This window comes from Amphibalanus amphitrite, unplaced genomic scaffold (assembly GCF_019059575.1).
Source record: "Amphibalanus amphitrite isolate SeventyFive unplaced genomic scaffold, NRLGWU_Aamphi_draft 000234F_arrow, whole genome shotgun sequence".
NCBI lineage: Eukaryota > Metazoa > Arthropoda > Thecostraca > Balanomorpha > Balanidae > Amphibalanus > Amphibalanus amphitrite.
In genome coordinates, this window is record NW_024881729.1 from 370485 (window position 1) to 389017 (window position 18533).

Sequence of the window (18533 nt, forward strand, 5' to 3'; positions counted from 1 at the left end):
GAGGCTACTGCAAGACGACGTGGTTACCGCCGTCTCCCACATTATTGAGCCGATTGGCCGTGTCAGAGGAGATGGAAGGTACCGGACACGGCTCGCAGACACATCCGGGCCGACGGCGTATACAGCGCAATATTTCACTGCCGCCCTTCGTCCGCTATGCAGATCATGGCTATGGGTGTGCTGTCAGTGGAGTGTTACCGGTGTCAGCTGCGTCGTTTCCACGAACCTGTCCTGAGCTTCTCAGCGCCGGCGGGACAAGAGTTCACCTGCGCAGAGATGCACTTTAGTGGCGAGCGGAGATTTAGGGCTGACAGAATTACTTCATCTTTACCTCGCACCCAGCGGACAACAGACTGATGTCTGCCAGGCTGGAGCAGCACGGAATATGTACCGTTTGACCTCAGGCAGTGCGGTCCGGTGGAGGATTCTGTGTGATATACAGCACGAGCCACAACAGATAATCACGTGCCGTATAATCTAGGACGACCGCCAGCCACGCCGCCTAACAAGCGCCCAAATTGTTACACTGCGCTACACGGAGCCTTGGGCTCCCGCGCACTTTTCGACAGCGTTTTTCCCCGCTGCAACCTTGAAGACCCCCCACCGGTGCGCGCTTCTATGTAATCATTAGTTCACGGTAAATTTATAGGGCCGATCTATTGGCATGCGTCGGATGAGCGGGCGGCGATCATTTTGTCTGGAGATAAGCAGCTATTTCCGCCGTGTGCCCCGACCGTCTGGGAACCGTCTCTGGGGGAGGGGTATAGGGGGTCAGGTGGCGTCCGCCAGACCTGCTGACGGTTGGAGTTGCCACCTTACAACTGACGGCCGCTCTCCGACTGAAACCAATCACCTCACAGCGGCCACGACGATTAACAGCTTTCATTAATATGGTAATACGGAGCCGTTGCTAGTGGCCGCTTTATGGAGGCTGGCCGGGCCGTAATGCCTGCTGGCTGGCTGACCTATGATGCAATGCCGCTCAGAATACAGCACCACTAACGACTGGCATGAGCTCAGCTACAGCGCTGGGGCGGGCAAGCGCCGCCGGACCGGGCCGCTATGGCGCTGATGGTACATTGACCAGAGGTGACGAGGGCTGTCCGTTACGGCAAATGTGACGCGCCCTGTATGGTCTGGCAGAGGTAACGCGAGCCGCACTGCTATGAATACTGGCCGCTGCGACGTGCACGTCGCTGTGTCGACTCCAAGCGCCACAGTCGCTGGATGCTCTCCTCTATGGTGCAGGGCCCGGTGGTGACATATTGCGGTGATCCTGTTACTCGCTGAGCGAGAAGCTGTTCAAATTGGAGAAGGTGTTTTAGCTTGTTAAATGCCGGCTGTACCATTTCAAAACGTCGTTTAGTTCAATCGACCGGTCAATGCTCAATCCAGATGGTCATAGCTTTCACAATGATGATTGATGATTGATGTTTGATTGAGATGCTGTCATGAAGGTCAATAACTTCCTCGTCTGCATTGATGCGGCAAATGCTTTCACAGTGTTACTTTCCTGCCGGTCACGCGTTCTGGTTTTCCTCGTCGGGTCATAAATTTCCCTTGTGTTTAATTTTCGTTTGCCCCATCATGGCTGGGTTGATGCCCGTCTTGCCGTGTGCGGAAGGGTGACCTGAACTGACGGCAGAGGCCGCGGCATATTTGAGCCTTTATAAATCAGTGCTAAGTATAAGTTTTATTGATCGCTCGGCCGTGTTGTGGCCGGTGAGAAGCCGCAAAACGGGCACCTGCCATCAGCCCATAAGTCATGAGCTGAGCTGCAGCCGGTCTGGCAGACTCGCCAGCACGCTTCACAGCTCATTTGCAATCTATCGGCTTGTGGCTAACGATAGGTGAGGTTTCAAACCTTTCACTGGAATATATTTTTGTAAGCAAGCTTTTTCAGGAATATAAATCATGTGAAAGAGCCTGTGAGTCAGGTATTATGTCTGATATCGCCTGACAGCTACGGAGAATGTCTCTATCACTATTGGTTTCTAACAGGCCTGGGAGCCCTTAGAAGGAAATGTGTGGTAGCTTATACTGTGTCTACAGCCCAATACACTCTGGAGATTATGCTGCTTAACATGCAAAGCAGATGAGGTGTTGTTCCTCTCATGTTACGTGCGGCTTATTATACCTACACCAAGATATAAATGCTCTTAACTCATATTTGGCAACCATTCACGGCAAGCCCTTTTGACATAAAGACAATGCTGCTTACAAAGTCGTCTAGCGGTTCTGGCCGATAGTGGTTTGGCCCTCCATGAGCCATAATCTCCATACTAAGGATCGTATTGTCTGTACAAATGACAGGGGCGTATTGTTGCATCAGCCACCACTCATCGCGCCTGTACAGGTGATGACCTTGTCACATTTCCAACCACCGACTATCACTCTGCTGGCTGGGAGGGCTGTTCACCCTTCCTGAACGGACTGCCGCTTCCTGAGGGGCCTGGGAACTGTCTCTGCCCCCGTGAGGCGCTTCCTGCAGACTGTGGGTGGGTTGACCTCACCCCCACACCGCGCTGCTGTGGCCTACAAGGCTGGGAACTGGAAGCCAGAGGTCGGGCGGCACTCAACCCTAACGGCGCCGAGGGACGCTGACAGCAGTGGCAGGACCCAAGTAGCTCCGATTCGAGTCCATGAAACGCTGTGAAGGAACATACGTGAATGTCGTGTGCCGAGTCACTGACCTGTGGTTGGGAACTTGTTTTGGTGTCGAGCGCTGGTACCTGTGCTGGTTATCAGCTTGGATATGTTCATAACCGATTTCCTGAACTGGCACGGCATGACCAACTACTTGTAGCAGTAATCATTTGTATATGTTACAGGCAAAGTGAAAACTCGGGCATTTTGCAAAATGCCTAGGCAATTTGCAAAATGCCTGACCGGCTAGGCATTTTGCAAAATGCCCAGGCAATTTGCAAAATGCCTGACCGGCCAGGCATTTTGCGAAATGCCTAGGCAATTTGCAAACTGCCTGACCCACCAGGCGTTTTGCAAACTGCCTAGGCAGTTTACAAAATGCCTGGCGGGTCAGGCATTTTGCAAAATGCCTGAGTTGTGATTGATTTATTTTACCGTTTTTGTTTACCACAGGCGTTGACCACGTCGTTCCCATGTGCCTGAGCCCCAAGCACATTCAATATTTACGAATATACCCACGTCTTCCGCCACTTCCGTCGAGATGGAGCCACTACTGAATGGACTGTGTAGATTGAGCCAACGTCTCCCTATACTTTTCGTATACGGAGTTGTAGCCGTGCGTGTGTACGAATGCTGTGATGGGGCGCGGAGCAGGGCACAGAAAAAAACATGGGCGCGGAAAAACGCGGCGACCGGCCGAATATTGACCCGACATTCTTCGCTTCCCGTGCTTACTTACATCACGGCAACAGAGGGCCGCAGTGACACGGGGTTGCCAGCTCGATCGATAGAACAGAGACATCGTATCCAATAAGCATTTTTGTTAATCACGTGTGACGTGGAAAGAAATAGTCTATATCTTGAGAAATCAGCCATTTTTGGTACATTTCAGGAAAAACAGCATTTATAAACAATGCATTGGAATGCGATGAGATACATTCCATAGACTGAAAGAACATGTGGCTTTTCCAGAAAAGCAAGTTTTTGGTCATCCACGACCCACGTGCACACCTTTATAATAAAAAGACGCTTAGAAATAACAAGTTTTACATTCAACGGACATGTTCATCTTTACACAGTCACAATGCATTGATAATGTAGGCGTGTGGCCCGCCAATCAAACTACCAGACATCGAAAGAACATTCTTTTCTGATCAGATCTACCCAAAGTATTTCCAGAGTCATCAAGGCTCTTAGAAACATTACCATGTTTAACGCGTGTTTACCGATAAAACCGCGCCGGGCGCCCGGCAGCCGGCGCGGCGCGGCGGTCGGGCCGCTGCCTGGGGCTCAGTGACCCTGAACTCGGCAGCGCTACCCGGAGAATGTCTCACTGTGTGTCCTCCCACTTGGTGCGTATCGCTTGTGATTAACCCAGGTGTAAGCGGCACTTACAATAATGCTTACGCATCGTCGCTGGTGTGAGTTCGATGTCGGGCATTTTGCAAACTGCCTGAGAAAATAATTTCAGGCAGTTTGCAAAATGCCTGGTGGGCCAGGCAGTTTGCAAACTGCCTAGGCATTTTACAAAATGCCTGGCCGGTCAGGCATTTTGCAAATTGCCTGGGCATTTTGCAAAATGCCCAGCCGGTCAGGCATTTTGCAAATTGCCTAGGCATTTTGCAAAATGCCCGAGTTTTCACTTTGCCTGTAACATATATACGTATTTCGGACCGGTTTCAGTGCATTCCAGCATCATCATCAGCGATAAAATCACATAAAACAAACACTTATCGTTTCACTTACATCGTTAACAATTCGAACTGGCGAACTGGCGCGGCTGTAGTTACTTAGTACAAACAGTGGGCGCTCATTCTTGTATGGAGTACACCAAAGTGTTATGCATGTGATGTACTTTTGTCGTGTATCGCTTTTCAAGGAAGATTTGAAAAATGTGTCACGAACTATGATGTTAATGCGAATTCGAATTGCACTGAAAACAATTTAACCCAAGGCTGGCGAGTAAACCGATGTTTTACGGGTACCCCTATCCGCAACCATTTTTAACCACCCTCCCAGGAGTAGTGCTAGGTCCCATTGCGGTGTAGTCGTACTTGCTCTGAGCGGATATAACCGCTGTCAGCGAATAAGTCCGCTGAGAGCAGGGACGACTACACTGCAATGGGACCTTACTGTACTCCCGGGAGGGTGGTTAAAAATGGTTGCGGATAGGGGTACCTGCAAAACACCGGTTTACTCGCGGGCCTTGGGTTAAATTGTTTTCAGTGTGTTAACGATGTAAGTGAAACGATAAGTGTTTGTTTTATGTGATTTTATCGCTGATGATGATGCTGGAATGCACTGAAACCGGTCCGAAATACGTATATACAAATGACCAACTACTTTGTTAGACAGGTCTCTGGCACGGTGCTCTGGTGAAATGTGTCATGTTTCGCGGACTTTGGCCAAGCCGTGGGTGACTTCAGACCGGGACGGTATGGCCCACTTAGACTATGTCTCTGTCATCACCAGTCCCAGCGCTACATCAGGGAACTCCTCACCAGTCTCTGAGCTGCCATCGCTCGCCATTTTGCCTGCACTGATATCCCCTCCGTCCCGTCGCCGGCTGTATACCGGGCCGCACCCTCCCTCCCTCCCTTCGGATCAGCTCTCCTTGCCCCGGCTAATCCTACTCTGTGACGCCAGCTAACGTCCGACGCTGGCCCAAGGATGATTTAAAGCCGGCGAGGCCTGCACCGGTCAGTGGCGCGGCTGGGTGAGATAACTCGGCTCGGACACGTCTAACCCTCCTTAGGTCCACCTGTCTCCGTTCGTTTCCCCGTTTGTCTCGGTCCTTTTTCACTTTCTTGCTGTTTTTTTCCTGTTCCTCCTTCTACATTTTTCACAACTATTTCGGCTCACTTCCCCCTCCATTTTCTGGTCTCCTAGTCCTGACTTCATATTAAATTGCTCACTTTTTCGGACCCTGTCCTCTCCATCCCAAACCAGACTAGACCACTGCTGCCATAATTGAACCTGTCGACGACAGCCGGTTACCTATTGCTCGACAAATCACTGCTCATTGCATCTCCACTCCCAGTATGATTGCAGGACGTCCTGTCTCAGGACGCAGCTCGAGTCCGCCGAATGTGCAGCTGGCCTGTAGGCTGCTTCACGATTCTGTGGCTCTCCTAGGTGTTTCCTTGGTTGACAACCCTGTAGCTGTCTGGTTCCGGTCTGACCCCGCCGGTCGGTGGGTTCAGTATGACCCGGCGCGGGCGTGGCCGGACCGCTGACCGGTCACCGGGTGAAGACGTGTGCCGGCCGGGCGCTCCCCCGGCTCCACATGCCGATCGGTGCGCACCGGCGATCGATCAGCTCCGCTCGTGGCCGGCCGCTTATAGAAGCCCTTTGTCGGCACGAGGCCTCCGATTGAGACGTAATCACTCGGTGGTCGGCTCATTACTGGAGCCGCCGCCACAGACCGGTGAGCCGCCGAGGTGCGCCGCATCGAGCCGATCGCGCCAACCGCTCACTAATGCCTGCTGATGTCAATTTATTAGAGTATAATAGAAGCAATATGTTATATGCCTTTCCCGATGTAACCGGGGATCGTGCACAGTCAAAACTCAATATAAAAATATAAAAGTTAAGGAGCAGTTCATGCAAGACATTTTGATGAATATGTAGATATTTCGCCTGCAAGATGCTGGACCCATGGCTGAGTAAATATTATAACTTTATCATTCATCTGGTTTTCATCTGGTCACGTTCCTGAAAATCACATTACTTTGTCTACCGTATTACAAATGCGTCTACCGAATCAGCTGGGTACGTAATGCTCTTCTGTAAACAGACCACACTTCATTGACCGACCTGATCGAGTCCCATTGAGCGGGGTCAGTCGGCGGACATCCCTACCATTGGGACAGGCTGATGGGATTGTAGTAATGAGGATGTTTGCGTGTTAGACTATCCATCGTCACCGCAGGGATGGAGGAAGTTTATCCATGGACGTTTTATGGATGGTGGGCGATTGCAGATATGTTCATATGAAACATTTTGATGAATGTAGTGCCATGAATTGACTCCCGCTTTGCGTGCTGTGTGTTTTGAATTGGTTGCAGGGTGTGCCATTGTCTCAGTATCAGCCGCTGAACATCTTCCGTAGCTGTATGAGTGACACATCAATGCCCCCGGTCCCATGTCGGACAAATCCCTCTGATCGCTGTCCTCCACTGCCAGTGTCCTGCCGTCCGACCGTCATCCGGCGGTCAGGCCTGTCATTCTGCCGGCTGATAATCCCGGCTGTCATCGCCACGTCCCGTGCACGGTGACGGACGGCTCGCCAGGTGTGGCCGACCGTTCCCCGTGACCCCTGACCGACCCGAGCGCCCCGCGCGGCCCGTCTCACCTCGCCTCACGCTGTGTTTCTTTTTGTTACAGGTGAGTACCGACGGCACAGCGGCCGCCCCTGGCTGAGTCCGTATACTCGCCAGAGCCCGTACTTGGCGCACGGTGAGCTACCTCTGTGAGCTGGCTGTCGTTTGGTGCCCGGTGACCGCTGCTCGGCCGGCCCCCCGCGTGGAGGGCCGTCGCGCGGCCGTAATAGGGTCGTCAGCGGTGAGTTCTGGGGCCGGCCGCTCGGAGGCTGGTCGGCCCACCGCTGGGGTACCGCTCGCGATGGGTCTGCCGGTCGTTAGCGCGGCTGCTGCCGTCAGTTCGGGGCGCCCCCTCCGGTGATGAAAGGGGACAGCTCGCCGGCCGAGCGCCACAGCTCATAGAGACGGTCTGGGAGCTGGCACAGCCGACAGAGCTGCAGCAGCTGCAGCTGGACTCGGGGCACTAATCAGCTCGTTAGGCGGGTCACGTCGCGCTGCCACTGATCTCTGAACTCAGTGTAACTTGGTTTTATGCTTGGTAAGGAATGCTGGTGCTTTGTGTGCTTGGAGTGGTGAGCATCATGGAAGACTGCGACTGACGGAGCGGGTTAAGTTTCGGCTGTCTTTGGAGCAGTAGTTCGGGCAACAGACGTGCGAACGGCCATAAGCAAATGTTGCGGGTATTATTTTCAACGTTGCCTGAATCCATGGATATTCCCATGACATCTCCTTTACGATCCTTGCCGGCATTTTATCCCAGCGCTGCGTCCATGTCTGGGTCCTCTCCGTGCCATTCCGGCGGTTGACGGTGTGCCGGCACCGGGATTTTGATGTAGCCGAGTCCGGCCGGCGGCCTGTCTCTCCCTGATTTATCGTCGTCCAACTATGTATTCCTCGTTAGTATTTAGTTTATGGTCCCGCCACTGTCAAGCAGGCCGTCCGTCCGTTTCTGACGATTATGATTAATGACTGAGGCGGCGGAGCGCGCCGCATGGACGACCATCACAGCGGTCTCCCAGGCAGTCGACGGCGGGACGGTGGAACGGGCATTTCCCTAATTAATGATGGTAGAAGGGCGACCACTTTATTATTATCGAGCCTTAAAACATTTGTTAACATGATGTAACGTTATCTTTACCTATTTCAAATAATTTAAAGCCTTTTTTTGTTTCGTGTGCTTTTTTGTTCTGAATAACGTTTTCACTAAAACTAACGGGGACAGTTAGTATCTAGAATGATCTCTCATTCATCGCATCGCCATGGAATTGAGTCGTGAGCAGAAGCACTGACGAGCGGAGGTATATTTTGTTCAAACAAAAATAGAACCAGGAAGAGCCCGCAGCGTTGGCGCTGGGTAAGACAGGTGGTGCTAGGGCCGGCCGTTCGGCGGTGGTCGGGGCGTATTTTAGCGGCGATCCGTTTATATCGGCTCCCAGATCTGGCCTGCGCGGCCCGAGCTACTTCCGTGCCACCCGGCTGGCGGCGTTTTATTGATTCTGCAGATCGGCGGCGGCGGCTGCAGAGCGGACGGCAGGGCCCGCGGCGCCGGCACCGCCCCGCACACACAGAGGTAAACGGAGCTGTGGGCAGATGGCCGCCAAATGAGCCCGGTCCGGCCCGGCCGGTGGGCCATCTGCGGACGGAACGGGCTGCCGTGGAGAGCCTCAGAGGCCCGCGGCGGCCCTGCAGGCTGCAGACGACTGCTTACTACATCGCCAGCAACGACCGCCGGCCACGACAAACCTACCGCGACACCTCGCCTGTGACGAACCGAGGCGATTTCCCAGTCAACGAGACCCGCCGATTGGTGGCCTTCTCTCTGTACGACCCTCGCTGCGGCGCGTTCGTCTTTGTCCTGCTCCCATCAGGCGTCTGAGTTATTTTCCGCCATCTCGAGCGCGGCTCATATCTGCGCCGCCTTATAGGGCGTCGTTTGAGCGATGGCCGAAGGCGGCGTGACCTATCGGCCATCGGCGGCGGCCGTCGCGGCCCGGCCGGGACGGTGTGTGGCCGCTGGCCGGCCGGCCGCGCCGACCAGCCCCGCCGCCGGGCCGGGGAGTGGCTCGGCCGCCGCCAGCTCGTTACCGGCTCGTTGCCTAAACGCTCGATTGTTTAAATTGCAGGGGAGCGTGTGTGTTGCCGGCGATGGCGGCCAGATTAGAGCGGAATGTGGCGCGGCCGCGGCGATCGTGGCGCGCCGCGCTGCGCCACGCCGCAGCTGCGCCACGATGGTCGGCTTTGATGGTGCCGCGTCATCATCTCACACCCTCTGCCGGTATGAGACGACTGTTGCTGCAGAGAGGTGGTATGTCTCGCAGGCTGCATCTACACGCGGTCCTTTGTGAAGATACCGAGCCTCCTCCGCACCAGTGGGAGGTGCCGCCACTCATGCGTCTTCATGGCCGCGTTCGACAGGCTCAGTAGATAACAGCGGTGTGCGCACGAATTTGGAAACACGATCTGTATCCGAGCGCATTGAGACACGGCGCCGGCTCGTTATCATTCATATTTATTCGTGTTTGGTGCACCTAAGTGACGCCATAAATCTCGACTGATCGCCAAACGAGCGGCCGTCCTGACTGGAAGTCCAATCATAATTCATCGGTGGACCGAGCTCTCCTCCCGCGGCCGCCTCCGCCGCCGACAATGACATCTCACAACGCTAACGACGCGCCTCCCCGGGACGCTGCCGCCAGCCGCGCCGGCCGCCGCAGAGGTGCGTCTGATGGGCCGCGCGCCCCTCTTTGTCCGACTCGACGGCCGTTTTTCGGGCGTTGGACTTTTTCGGTCGTGTATCCGCGCGATCGCCCTCGAAGTGTTGATGAGTGCCATTGTAATAAATTGTGTTTTGATTGCTAATGCGACTTTTATCGGAGCTCGATCGCAATGGAAATCCGCTGGTCATGACTGGCTGGGTCTATGGCGTGAGCTGATCGTCGGGTAGACCGCTGGGGCCACGGCATGCGAGCTGGATCCGCACTCCAAAGTACAGCTCAGTGGTGACTGCAACTCGGCAGCGGCCCCTATCCCGGCCCGTTTCTGGCAGACCGCCAGTTGAAGTCTCCACTGACCCGGCCTTTGAGGCGCCGCCCGGTCCGCGGGGCTCCCCGATCAGTAGCCTGTCGTGTCTCTGTGCTATCCGTGCGGCTTCTGATGAGCTCTGTATCGGGAATTTCCTCCGAGATTTGCGGTATGTGCGATACCATCGGCCGTTCCGACCGAAATGGATCGATTTGGGCGGGGCTGCGGCCTCCAAAGCTGGTAGCTCCGGGGCCGGTTGAGTCGCTCTGGCTGCCAAAGCTTCCCTGGTGTCACTGGGTCGGTCTGTGCACTGCGCAGTTTGTGTCGCTTTAGCTACATGTCTAGCGGCTCCGTTCACTGACGATTGATATGCGTCGGTTACAGACCAGCGCTATGCAGACAGTCTCGGCGCTCGGTAACACGGCACCACTCACGGATACGCCGTGATCCCTGAGTTCACGGCTGAGGGAATTGGAATGTTCTGTCCCATGTTTCTGTTCGCTTTTGTGCACCTTCTTACGTCCGTGACGCCTGGTGACCGCACCGACCACGACAGTTGTAACTGGTCACCCTCAGACGCAGTGAAGGTGGCTAAGCATGGAATGGTGAACGGAGCTGACGTTGTTTGTCAGTTAGGCAGGCATTTAATATGGACCTGGTCACAAATCCTGACGATTATTCGCCTGAAGGTATGAGAAACTGTTCACAAAGAAGGCGTGTTGTATCTTGACCTCTCTGGAATGCAACAAAGAACGTCACCAGTTGGCTGGGGACGTCAACAAGCATGGTCAATTTTAATTCCTAGTCATCAAACCATGCACAGAAGAAGGACAGTTTGTCATCTTGGAACAATCGGAACGCTCTCTGTCCCGTTTTGAATACCAAAAAGCCATGATCGTCGGCTGTGACGTCACTGAGCGCTGCGCTGCGATTGGTCGCTCCGCGATATCGTCGCGGCCGCCGACCAATGAGAGCGACCCGTCCAACGGAGCGGATCGGCCGCCGCGCCGGCCAGCCGGCCCTAATTAGGATGTTCCGTGTTTTGACAGGCTGATGGCGACAGTTTGTTTGATATCGGCGCCTATTGGCCAGCTATTTTAATAAGTGGTCCGACACCGTCCGGCGCAGGTGGTGTCAGCCACTGTCACGTGACGACGCTACAAACTACCCAGTCTGTTCCTGCCTGATGTCACTGTTGGTCACTGTCCCTGTGTCTCGAGTTTTAGACGACAGCCCTGCCCTTCCTCACTCGCTGCCGTCTGGATGTCCACTGTCCAGCTGCCCAGACCCAGGGCTGCGTCCGTCGCAGTACCGAGGGCCACCGCACACGGGCGTAATTTATAGAGGCGTTGTAGGTAATTAATTTCGAGCCGCATAAAGGATTCCTCGCTTGCTGTCATAAGATGTATGTGCAACTCAATATCGGAGAGTCTGATGCATCGCTAGGCGAGGCTGGCGCAGTGCGTCGGAGGCGCGCAACGGGAGACTGCGTACCTTGGTCGCCGCCGGGAGACAAACGGAGACTCGATGAGACACGAGAGAGACGCGGAGACTCTCGGAGATGAGGTGTTGATTGCCCGCGCCGTGACCCTCTCTCGTCACGCTGCTACGGCGCGTGGATGGGCCGGGGAGGTCCGAGAGGGACCACCCACCGCCGCGGCCGCCGGCGACTCGTGTCCATATAACGGCACCGAACCGACCGATATTTGGGGCAGATTGCATAGATTTGACCAGAGATAGGTGCCACGAAACTAGGGCTCTCATGTGCGAACATGGCAAGTGACCCGGTCTCTATAAAGGTCGGTTTGGAACAAGGGTGTTCAGGGTTCTGGTAAGTGATTGTTCCGTGAAAATTTTTGGATGGCTGTGATAAGAGTTAAGGTAGTTTTGCAACTCTCAATATTCTGTGTGCAAGCAACCACCAGGCCATTACTGTTGGAGTGAAATATTGTTGGTTGGTGTCTGTCGTGTAGTTAATCACCATCTTGATGGGCGTGCAAAGTGGGCAATTTAAACGACAACACTTTTAGAATATTTGCAGTGGAGATGCAATCAGTTTTGATTAGTGATGCCATTCAATTTATGAATTTTAAGCAGGTGAAGCCCACCTCAATGCTGCCTCGGTGGTGGCAGAGTTAACTAGCCGTCTTTGTGATTATATCTGTCCCTTCACAAGAAACTGGATGTGTATCGCTCGCAAATAACTGCAATTTATCTTATGCTACCAATATGAAAGAAATATCTAAGATGATTGAAACGACGCTATTTTCCAATCGATAAAATTAAGCTGGAAGATAACCATAATGAAGAAGTAGCACAATTCAGAGGTAGATAGGCTCTCTTGGCGATTTGGCATCAGTATCTCTTTTTGTCTCTCATTGCAATCGTCTTAGCAGCTCGGCGCGCTTGTCAGCGTGAACCGGCAATTTACTGTAATATGCTAGCTCGTAATATGATAATATCTGTAGGTTTACTTTGTAAGTGTTATAAGAAGAAATGCATTAATATCGACTGCATCATACTTCATATGCCAAAAGCCGAACAATTTTGGGAGAACAGCAAGTTCTTTTTTAGCCGTCACATTCATTTACAAAGCATTGGAGCTAGTTAGCTAAAAACAAAGAGACCCAAACTCACCCACGAATTAATTAATTCAGGAAAGTGGTTACGCTCATAATGCTTGTGCACTTTGTGAAATCATGCTGCGATAATAGCTACGGACCCAAGCTACGACCTACCTCCATGCGAACTTCGTGAGCCCCAGCCGCCCGCGGTAACTCACCGTCGGGCTGTTTAGAGGAGCCCGGTCACTACTCATCCCTCGAGACTCCGGGGTAAAATCACCACCGCGCGGCTCGTTGAGGCCCGTCGTGCCCACGTCAGACATCGCTCTTGACGGTGAAACGCGGCCCCGGAATGCAGCCCGATCACGAGAGAGGCGCTCGGCAGGGAGGCCTATCGATACAGCGCCGTGTCCCGGATCCTCGTGAGCCACGACTGGGCTGGGAGGGGACGGGATGGGACGGGATCGGAAGGGATGGGATTTGACGAGACTGAATGGAACGGGTTCAGTGCCGGTCATGTCCGGCCCATCTTGGACTAGAGGCCTCCGCTTTGGATTCTTACTTCACCCGGATCGCCTGAACGATAAAAAATATATTTAAACCGATGCTATTTTCAGCTCCGCGTGCCTTTCCCAGGATATGCGCACGGCCCCTTGTTCTCAGCGTCCCACCCCGTGTCGGTCCCCGTCTTGGAGCGGCAATCTCTGCGCCGATCTGGGAGTGCGGCTGGGGCGTGACCGCGGCCCGCCGGAGACGGCTGGATGCCGTGCTCGCCGGCCGTTACTCGCGCCTCGGATGGTTTCTCCCTGCTGCACAGTGCGCCGGCCGCGGCGGTGGGTGGTATGTCTCAATCTGACCCGTGGTCGCGCCGTCCGCCGACCTCTCCCTTATCCCGCCTATGCTTCTTATCGGGTCTTTCTGGTCTCAATGCGACTTGAGTCTATCTCCGTTCCGAATCTCCGTTCCGTCTCCGTTCCGAATCTAATCTGTGTTCTGTCCCACTGTAGTCCGTCTTTGTTCCCTCTTCGTTCCGTCTCTGTTCCGTCTCTGTTCTATCTCTCCAGTGCTGACTCCTCCCATTCCGCCCGTCTCCGTCTCTGTCTCCACCTCGTCCCCTTTCCATTCCCCCACCCTTCACGACCCATTACACTGGCGGGCCGGATCTGTGTTTACTTTGCTGATGAGTTATCGATGTAGCCCACCGATGATCACCAGCCTTTATTCAGTCTGCAGGGCGGGCATGCTAACCGCGCCGGCCGTTCGTCTGGCCGGCCGATTAGATGTAGTCCAGATTGGGCCGGCGAGATGGGTAATTATGTTCTCACCCGTAACTGCGCGCCGGCTGCAGCGATGTAGACATTGCGCGCGGAGGGCTCAGTGTCCGATGCCGTGCTGGTTATTTGAGGTGATCCACGACCCGGTCGGCCCGCCCGGCCATTGTCGACCCGTTCAGCGAGGTGTGAGTGACGTGGGAGCACCGTCCGCGCGCGCTGACCCACCGGGCAGCCGGTGGTTACTCGCTGATATGTGATCTCCGCTCGATGAGGGCATTGTTATATAATCTGTCTGGGTGCTCTTCTTCATGGGATGCAGTTAACCGGCTGTCTGCGCTTTGTTGTGAATGTTACCCCGTCATCTGCGATGCACGCTCCCCATCTGGTCCAACAGTTTTACGAGTATGCTTTCTTTGAAGGTTCTACTGTTGGAGAACCCTATGATTGTTGGTTTAGTGGGGGGCTTGTCAGGCCCGCCCTTCCATTCACAGACCTACGTTTTTGACCTTCGTTAAGGAACGTCGCTCGAGTTCGTGTGGGTAGCCCGAGTCACCAGTTTTGTTCTGGAATCAGAGACGGATAGCTGTGCCATTTGTTCGGGTACCTGCAGGGTCAGTATTTTTATTATGACCTCCGTCGATCACACTGATGTAGCTCATTCATTTCCACCCTTTTCTTCTAACTGGTGGTGAAGCAGATCTCACAGAGCCTCCGGGCTCATTCATGGGTGGCACGCGGCCCGGCCTGTCCGAACTGACCCGTCGAATTCCGTCCGTGGGCTCAGCTCGCGCAAAAAGCTAACCATGGGATCTGGGAACCGTCGGCCAAGTGTAATAATGTTCTCACGTCTTTCAAATTACACATTGTCCCGGTATAGATCTTGTCGGGGCGCGGGCGGGCGGTAATTTCGGGGCCGGCGGACGCTGGGTGCCGTGAGAGGAGCACGCCGCCGTCATGCCGGACGCTGCGTGCCTGGTGCTCTGTCCTGGGTGCTCTACGGCGCCCGAACCGGCCGGCAGACCATAAATTTCCGCCAGCATAAAGGCGCCGTGCGAGCCTGTCCTGTCCGACCGAGAAATAATCGACTCGGGACTGGTGATTTTCTAGGGGGACGCATTATTCAGTCGCCGTAAAATTTGTAAAAGAACAGATTACTCGGCTGGGCGCTGTCCGGCCCGCTAATGAAGGCAATTGTGCGGACAGAGCGGCCGGCCGCGACGCCGGCTGCCGGCCGTGTGAAGCGGCGGACGATTGTCCTCTGGGGTATGTGGCGACACTGGCCACACTCTGGTGATACTGGCGGCCGCGCCGGCCGCAGACGGGCTCCTCGGACACACAATGGTGACTGGAAACGACGCCAGCACCGCGCGCCCCCAGCTGGCGTCCGTCTCAGCTGCTCAGACAGCGGCTCTGTCGCCGCCGCTCAGGAAGACATCCATCTCGGGATGTCGCGCCGCGGCGGCTGGCGGAGCTCCCGGTAGTGACCGCGGCGTTTCCTCACGCCGGCCGAGGCTTGTCACTGATCGGGAGCGCCTGTCCGCCCGCTGGGGTTGACGACGAGCGCCCATAGACCAGCCTGAGCTCGCCAGAAGCGCCCGTCGGCCGCCCGGCCGGTCGGCCTCAGAGGGCAGGCGCCGACAGGCCGCTGACAGCTTCACGGTGCTCTATGGACGGTGCACGGCCGCCTCTCGGACTGAATAGCCGGCTTATCAGTCCATCGGCCGGCCGTGCAACGCTGAAAGGCAGCTAGCTCTAAGGCCAATGAACGGCGATCGAAGGCGCTCGAGCCGGTTCGGCGGCCGACCTGGGACATTCCGCAGCGTGGAGACCTGGAGACCGGCATCAAACTCAGGCACTGTCACCGAGCTCTGACACACTGTCATCGAGCTTGGTGATAGTGACAGCTTTGATACCGCTTGGCACTGTCACCAAGTGATTCTTGGCGATGATGCTGCAGAGTCTTGGACATTACAGAGTGTCACTAGTCGGGGTGTGGGTATACTGACATGGCTTTGCTATGTCGCAAAAGAGAAAAATCCATACAGGATCAGCATGCGGTGCTGGCGCGTCCGGACATGGTCTGCAAGGAAGCGACGATTGGGTGCGCCCATGAACGCGACTAACACAAGTCACTGATTATGCCTTACAGGCCAGTAAGGTCTTGGACGATCCGTTGGGAGCCGTTTTTAAGCCGTTGAACTGGCTCGGCCAGCTCGGGGGCAGAGGCGGTCAACGGGAAGTGGTCATTGTCAACTGTGAGCGTCGTCGGACTGCAATAAACACTGATGAACGGTCAGTAGATCACCGCTGGGGTCAGCAGAGGTCAGACAGGTCAGACGGGTCACGGGGACATGGATCAGCCGACTGGTGACACTGGCAAGTGGCAATGGAGACAGTCGGCTGTACTTGTGGGCTACAGCGCTGGTTCGTGATGCGAGGCTCTCCCCGTTTGTCCACTGCTGGTCCGGATGAGTCGACCGCTCGTGCCCAGCCGTCTCTGAGATGGTAGTGAGTCCACTGCCGGGTCACGAATCCGCTACGGAAGGATTAGTCGCCAATGGAAGTGATGTTAAGGTAACGGCCAATGCAGTAAGTGCACGGGCTATGTCTGCAGGTTATAGCGTCCAGAGACTTAATCCGGCGTGTTGAAAGTAGAACGAGTTAAAAGCGTTTTGCTTTTAGGTTTATGGCTTTAGCACGCTCACTATGAGCCATACAATGCTAAAAAAATAAGCGTTATTAACAATGAACATACCACACCGTAATGGATGACCCCTAATTCAGCTTCCTTCTTTATAATACGCCGCCGACTTGGTGACCGTGTGACCAGTGCTGTCGTTAGCCAGTATCTGCCGTCGGCCCCATCAGCAGCTGTCAACACTCTGACACATTCAGCTGTCAACACACTGACACCTCAGCCGTCCGAGCTGACAGCTGGTCCCCTATCTGTTGTCTGCCTGACACTCGGCCGTCCAGCGACAGTGTTTGCCCGGAAACAGTAGCGCAGCGACGGTGACCGTGGCGGCGGCGGCGGCGGCCGGGGCCCCCCTCGCGTCCTCTCCTCTCCCCACACCAGCCCCACCACCACCTCTCGACCACAATCGCTCTATTGACGGCTGCGGTCGGATCCCGGTCGACTATCTCACCTACCAACAGTGCGCGCACAATGATGCCCATTAGGCGCACTTAGTGGCGCCGCGCCGGTAAAGCAGCGCCGAGCCGGGTATCGGGGCGGCTGGAGCGGCGCCTGTCATGACGACATTGTACCCCGGAGTCGGCCGCATTCCGCGCGGGGCTGCCCTCTCCGCCAGTGATGGTAATGCACCGGGCCCGGCCGGCGGGAGGTGCTGACGTGTGAAGTGATCTGTCGGTGGACTCTGACGGCCGCGGAGTGTTGGTTGGGGAGATGGAACGGATACGGGAGCGAAGAGGGAGAGAGAAGACGGCCGATCAGAGCTCGGCGCGGACCGGGCGCATTTTAAGTGCGAGGCGGGGCTCGGTGCGTGCCACCGGTTTGCAGAGCTGTTTGGGATGCGTCACGCTTGTTTGGAGAGATAGCCCCCGGCGCCGAGAAGCCGTGCGGTGTAAATGGCCTCCAAGAAGTGCTAAGTGCTCGGTCCAAGTGCCGAACCGCCGAGAGTCATGACACGCTGAGACGAGTCCGGGCCACCAAATGTGCCGAGCGTCCGTTTATCGGCGGCCAGCGGCGCTATCCATCATGTCACCTGTAGTGCGTGCCGTGTCGCGGCGCCGATATCGGAATCAAACGCCATATTTGTCACGACTGCCGTCCGCTGCGCCACTATCGCATAAACTGACAGCCGCGACACCTCAGTCGTCTCTGCGCCGGTCAGAATCGGTCGTGCCGCGTGCATAATGTGACACGCGTCCATTGACAGCGGCTGTGGTCTGTGGCGGCGCCGACTGCGCGGTGTGCACGGTGCAGTCCGTGCACGCAGCGGCTCCGGATGTGGAAAATACACCTCGCGGGGGTCCCGAGACGTCATCGGGCGCCGGCTCTCGGCCGCGGCGCATAGCTATCGCTGCTGATGTGACAGTCGGGTGACAGCGCCGTGTTGACTGGCATGTCGCCGCCAAACTGACATGTGCCGCAGAGAGGCTGAGCAGTCCCTATCCGGAGCTGTCGACTTGAAAATATGGCGTGCGCTGGGGATATTGGCGGACTCCTATCAGCCCAACTTCCGTCTGTTCACTTTTTAACTATTCTTAGTACTACACCATCACTGCGTCTTGCTCGTCTAGTCTCACAACTTCTCTGCTGTCTGTCCTCGGTGCAGGGTGCAGCCGAGCTGCAATTATCCAAGTATCAGCCCGGTCGGGGCTGGCGTCACTGATGAGGAGCAGTATCATGACGGCCCCCCGCCGCCCGATCCCGTTGACCCGTGGGTCACCAATTGCAGGGCTTTACGCGGTCGGAGCACACGATTCATGTCATCGTGCTAACCGGCCGTGCTGGGTGGTCCGCGGCCGACGCAGAGTGCACAGAACACAACCGTGACCGGGCCGGGCTGGCGAGGGACGGGCATGACGTGTTGATGACAGGTGGAGATGTTGTAGTTTTGCTCATTTAATTTGTGTATTGTGTACTTAGTACCTGCAAATTGTATAGATATGTCTTTTGATTGTAGGGAAGTCTGCTTTTTCTTATTTTAAGAAATTATCAGGATTCTGGAGACATTAGTACA